Genomic DNA, 6,699 nt, shown 5'->3' on the forward strand with positions numbered 1-6,699 from the left:
TGACCCAAAAGTGGCTGTTTATGCAAAGTCAGCCTTCCGGCGTCCCTTTCGGGAACATTCGGCTATGTCTTGATAAAACATCGTCACCTGACTTTCTTTATGACAAAATTAAAATTTGACATATATTTTTTATTTATTTGTTTTTTGGCTATTTTAGCAAAAGGTGGGTTGGACATCACCCGACTTATTTATGACAAGATTAAAATTTTTGATTTTTAGCTATTTTAGCAAAAGGTGGGGTTGGACCCGATGAGGGTTGCCTACGTATCTCACATCCGGTGAGAATCAAACCCGCGTAGTTCGGGCAAATAAGCTATTTTTGAGAAGACCCTTTTCCATTTCTATTTTTTTTTATTATTCTTTTTCACCACGATCAAATAGACTATTATTTTTCATTCATAACAAATAAACAAATTAACGAAAAACATAAAACATTCCTTCTTTTTGAGAAGGTGGGGTTGGACCCGATGAGGGTTGCCTACGTATCTCACATCCGGTGAGAATCAAACCCGCGTAGTTCGGTCGAATAAACTATTTTTGAGATGACCCTTTTCCATTTTCTGTTTTTATTATTATTCTTTTTTTTTTACAACAATCAAATAGACTATTATTTTTCACTCATAACAAACAAACAAATTAACGAAAAACATAAAACATTCCTCCTTTTTTGAGAAGGTGGGGTTGGGCCCGATGAGGGTTGCCTACGTATCTCACATCCGGTGAGAATCAAACCAGCGTAGTTCGGTCGAATGAGAATAAGTAGGCAAATAAGAATAAGTAGATGAACTAACTTTTTTTTGAATTTGCGAAGGAAGGCAAATAAAAGAAGCAAGGAAGTATTTTTTTTTTGATTGATTTTCTTTTAAAAGAAAGACTTCTAAGATATTTTTTGAATTTTCATTTGCTCTTTTTTTTCTTTATTCTAAAGAAGAAGAAGAAAAATATTTTTCGGAATTTTGCTTTTAATAAAAGGAATGCTTCTCAAAAATGTTTTTTTTGGATTTTGAATTTTCTTTTCAATTTTGAAAAAGAATCAAAATATTTTCGGATTTTTTTTATTTATTATATATACATGTTTTTTTTTAAAACAATTAGAAAGAATTTCTAAAGAAATCAATAATGGAAAGTATTTTTGGATTATTGTAATTTCAGCATTTTCATAAACAAGTAAATAAACATATTTTTTTTAAAAACAAGACCCTTTTTTACTTTTTTTTTATGGCAAGACAAACTATTTTTTTTTTGAAAAACAAAACCAAACAATGATGATTTTTTCTACTTTTCCTTTGTTGTTAATAAAACTAACTAATAAGACATATATTTTCCTTATTTTCTCAAAGATTCGGCAGAGTTCCGACACTACTTGGACATTTGTTTTTTTTCACATTTATAAACTGTTATTTTTTCCTCTTTTCCACTATTTCTAACTTGTGGATGATGATGAAAACATACAAAATCTTTTTTTTTTGAATTTTTCAACGTTTTTTTTATATATACATATATACATATATATTTTATTTTTTATATTTATTATATTTTCAAAAATGTGGCATGGGGGACATAGGGAATTTCAAGATTTCTTGGGTTCCGCAAATGTTCCCCATGTGCTTTTCCCAAAATGAAGCGTGGGAGACATAGTGGATTTCCAAGGCTTCTTGGATTCCACAAATGTTCCCCATGTGCTTTCCCAAAAAGCAAGCGTGGGGGACATAGGGAATTCCAAGAATTCTTGGATTCCACAAATGTTCCCCATGCTTTGATTAAAATAACATCATGCTGGAAAAACGTGCGGCCTTCTTATTTAAATGTGATCAACCTAACAAGGTGTGTTATTTGTCCGCAACTATTATTGGTCCGCCAAACGACCCATTCACCCTTGAATAAATACAACATGTAGCACTTAGGATGCCAAAAGATGGTCTATTATTTTCAGGTTGCTTGTCCTAGACGGACCCAACCCCTGTGTTGAGTCCCCTAAGTCAAATGCACATGATGCAAATAAACGTTCCTACTAGGGATCCGGCATGAAGCTGAGTTATTCTAAGTTGATAACCTGGGTATTTGTTCTAGACCTGGCTTACCCGAGCGGACAACTCGAGCCGAGGATGGGAGCTGTGTACCGGTAACCAAAAGGCCATCCGATTTTGCAACTCCTCCGAATCCTCGTTCTATTTTGGCATATGACACTAACAGAAAGAAGCCACGACCAGCGTGCGCTCCTCAAGAGAGAAGAGAAGGGTTTCAGCACAGTTTATATATACAGTCCAAATAATATCAAGGCGGTAAAAGCAACATTTAGCACATTAGGCTCAAAACATGTAATAAAATCAGATAATAAATAAAGACAAATAATAACAATTATTCTAAGCTCGAATTCTTAACCCTGAACCAGTGGTTCGGGGTTTTCATCCCCAGCAGAGTCGTCAGAGCTGTCACACCTCCTTTTTACATACCCGAGAGGGTACAAGGGAGTTTTTCCAATTAAAGGACAATCGAAACGGGATTGGTTTAATTATTTCAGAGTCGCCACTTGGGAGATTTAGGGTGTCCCAAGTCACCAATTTTAATCCCGAATCGAGGAAAAGAATGACTCTATATTATGGTCTGTGTATCAAAAATCCGGATAAGGAATTCTGTTAACCCGAGAGAAGGTGTTAGGCATTCCCGAGTTCCGTGGTTCTAGCACGGTCGCTCAACTGTTATATTTGGCTTGATTATCTGATTTTATACATGTTAAACCTATGTGCAAGTTTTAAACTCTTGACCGCTATTATTATTATTTTTTTTTACAAGAATGTGAACATCGCTTAAAACGCGTCTTTGGACTGCGTCACATGAAATGCACCCACAATCCGGAACGCATTTTATTTGATGTTTTGAGATTTGGATTTGGGTCACATGAAATGCACACCCAAGTTTAAGAAAGTAAATTATTAAACACGCGCCTAAAGAGACTATCGCGTTATTATTTTTGCGGAGGCCGTGAAATTCGCTAAACGACCCTCCTGAATTCTAAGTAATTTTAAACAAGTATTTACTGAGGGCCCCGCAATTTGTGTTTTTTATTCGGCGAGGCTCATCTCATTCTTATTTTTTAAAAGGAATTTGCAACGTCATGGAAATGCATCTCATACCACGTCACAGTCAATGTACCCGTGATTAAAGACACATTTCGATTTCGTTGAGATTTAGATTTGGGTCACATAAATGTGCACCCGAATTTAGGAAAATTAAATTATTAAAGGCGCGCCTAGAGCAACTAGCGCATTATTATTTTGGGTAGGGCCGTGAAATTTGCTAACGGCCCGTCCCGAAATCTAAGTATTTAATATATACACTTAGAGGGCCCCGCAATTTGTCCCTTTTATTTGGCGAGGCTCGTCTCATTTTACTTATTATTTTTTTTTATTATTTATTTTTATTTTTATATTTTTTAAAGGGATGCCATTTTTATGCCTTTAACAGTACTAAACCTTATAGCCTATTTACAACTGAAATCTCATAACTCGTTACAATTTTAATAAAAGGAATCTAGCAAAATGAGTGTTTTGGAAGTAATAACAACGAGTAATGCTAGTTTTGTCCGAATGAACTAAGCAAGAGAAAAGACGAACAAATTAACGTTAGACTGTGTCATGGAACAACTAACCCTACTTAATTAAATGATATCACACAAACAAAAATATGTAACACCAAAAATGAACAAAACACATATGGTGAAAGCATAAGCAGAACATTATCGCATCAATTTATATATTGCATCTTCGAATGTTCAACGTAACATTTCCTTATCTAATGCTTGAAGTTTACTAACCTTTGAACCTCGGCAAACTCAGGACGACAAACACGACCCCGGCGGAACTCAAGCCGGACCTCAACGGACTGCACGACAATAGTGAAAGAACAACGATAACATCAGCTGAAGCAGTGGTGGTCGCGTTTGGACAGTATAGCTGAAGCAAGGGTGTTTGGACGGTGTTCAGTGGTCGTTTGATCCACTGCTGGGCGTGAGGAAACGACAGGGAAACGGGTTGTTGCTGTTGGTCGTGGCACTGAGGAAGGTGACACAGCAGCGGTCGACAAACGGGAGGGAGTTGGTGGCGCGACGGACAGTGACGACGCAGCAACGACAGCTGCTGCTCGTCCGGCTGGGTTATGGTGATTTGGACAGTAGGGTGGTTTTGACGATGGAGGTTCGTTGGAAGCTTGGTGGTCAATGGTCGACGATGGCGGAGCTCGCAACGGCAACAATGGCGGATTCAAGGAGGAGGAAGGTGATGGTTTGTTGGTATCGGACAGGATGGAACTGGTTGTTTGGGTTGGTTCTGTGATGGGTGATGGTGCGTGGGGGGTCTTTGGACGATGGATAGGAGCTGGTGGTTATGGCGGAGAGGGAGCTCGGGGAAGGTGACGAGGTAGGTCTTTTGGTTTTGGACGCTGGGGGAGGTAGGGATCCGGTGGTCCAAAAGCTTCTTTTGGTTTCTGCTTCTTCTTTTCCTTTTCAGGAGGAAGAAGAACAGTAGTATTTCCAATCTTTCCAAAAGTCCGTTTCTTGGTCCCCGTTTTTTTCAACTTTTTAAAAGTCCTCAAGTCCTCCCTTTTTGTTGGCTTTTTCCTTCTTTTAAAATTTCCCAAATCCCTTTTCGTTGGTCCCCCCTCTTTTCAAATTCTGTCCGTGTTTTTGTAATGCAATGCCCATGAAAATGAGCCCCACGCGTGGTGGGGTTCGAGGCATATGTCCCCCATGCGTGGTGGGGTTCCCCACGTGTCCTGGACACGGTTTATTTATGGGCTAGGTCCGAAAATTAGGCCTAAAACCGGGTAGTTTGAACCCGAATATTATTCTTTTGCCCGGACCCGAGAAATAGGAACACGTTGCTTAATTAGTCCTATGTAAGCAAAATAGCTACCAAAAATAAGACTAGTATTTAAACAAAACTATATCCTTTTAAATATTTTTTCAACATTTAAAATAGCTACAAAATATTAATAAAACTATTTTTTTGTAATTTTCGTTTTTAAATGTTAAGATAAAATATGAGGTAACATTTTTGTATTTTTCAAAGTTAAAAATGACCATAAAACCTTAATAGAACTATATTTTTTTGTAATTTTCGAAATTATATAAAGTACAAAAATAAAGTGCAATTTTTGTATTTTTCAAGTTTATGAGAGATACATAAACTAAAATTTATATATATATATATTTTGAAATTTTTCTTTTTGCAACGAAATAAAGTAAAATAGTTAAAATAGCTATACTAAATAAAGTAAAATAGTTAAAATAGCTATACTAGTCCTAAATTAGATATTTAAGCTTAAGAACGTAAAAATTCTCGGGGAGGGTCAAAAATCACGTGCTTACAGCTGCCCCTCTTTGACTGGAAACACGAAGAGTTTTCCGACAAAGAACGACTAGCCGTGTTTTTGACCCGACCATTACTTGGACGGACTACACTTAAGGAAAGGAAGGGAATGTGACCGAGCCCTGGTATCTGAGCTGCCTACATATCCTTGGTTATACAGGAATCAGGCCACGTGTAGTTCGGGAATGAGAGAGATAGTGAAGTTGTACCGAGGTGAAGAGCCGATCGAGGTGTCGTTCCGTCGAGGTTCCGGTCCGCGGTCCTGTCGTTACAACAAAAATTAAAACTGGAAAAGACTAACTAAGCCTATCAGCTACTAGTTACAAGGATTCCTATCTTCAAGTCTTCTGAAACTTGGTCTTGAGTCTTGAATGATGCTTCATACAGACTTTGGATTTGAACCTTGATACTTGCTAGTTGTAGGCGCTAGTTCTTGAGCAGATCACATCCGTTCTCCACTTCCGTGCTTCGGATTCATTCATTTTTTATTTTTCTTTTTCTTTTTTCTCTTTTTTTTTTCTTTTTGTGACTAGCTTTTGTTGACCCTCTCAGACTGTTGACTCGCATTCTTGGGGCGAGCTTCTTGTTGCTTCTATCTTGGATTGAGTGCTGGGGATTTTTGTTGTGGCTTTCTGCCTTCCAATGGGTTACGGCCTGACTTTGAACGATCCCGCTGTTCTGCAGGCGAACCCCTAACTTCTTCAATATTTGACATATAACAATCTTTTGCTCTACAGGCAGGCCCCTGGCAATCAAAACAAACAAAACAAACAGAATTTCCTAACCCAGTTTGTACTGGGAAGGTTTGTGAGTCGTTAGCAAAATAGCTATTTTTTTTTCAAAATGTTTTTTTTAGCATCTTAGGAGAAAGATTCATCGGACTAAGATTTTTATCTTAGGATAAGGTTCGTCAGACTAGGTCTCTATCTTAGGAGAAAAATTCATCAGACTAAGATTTTGATCCTAGGAGAAGGTTCGTCAGACTAGGTCTCTATCTTAGGAGAAAAATTCATCGGACTAAGATTTTGATCCTAGGAGAAGGTTCATCAGACTAGGTCTCTATCTTAGGAGAAAAATTCGTCAGACTAAGATTTTTCTTTTTGGTATCTTAGGAGAAAGATTCATCAGACTAAGATTTTGATCCTAGGAGAAAGTTCATCAGACTAGGTCATTTTTGTTTTTTGGTTATCTTAGGAGAAAGATTCATCAGACTAAGATTTTGATCCTAGGAGAAGGTTCGTCAGACTAGGTCATTTTTCTTTTTGGTATCTTAGGAGAAAGATTTATCAGACTAAGATTTGGATCCTAGGAGAAGGTTCGTCAGACTAGGTCT

The sequence above is a fragment of the Nicotiana tabacum genome, chromosome 3 (assembly GCF_000715075.1).
Source record: "Nicotiana tabacum cultivar K326 chromosome 3, ASM71507v2, whole genome shotgun sequence".
NCBI classification, from domain to species: Eukaryota; Viridiplantae; Streptophyta; class Magnoliopsida; order Solanales; family Solanaceae; genus Nicotiana; species Nicotiana tabacum.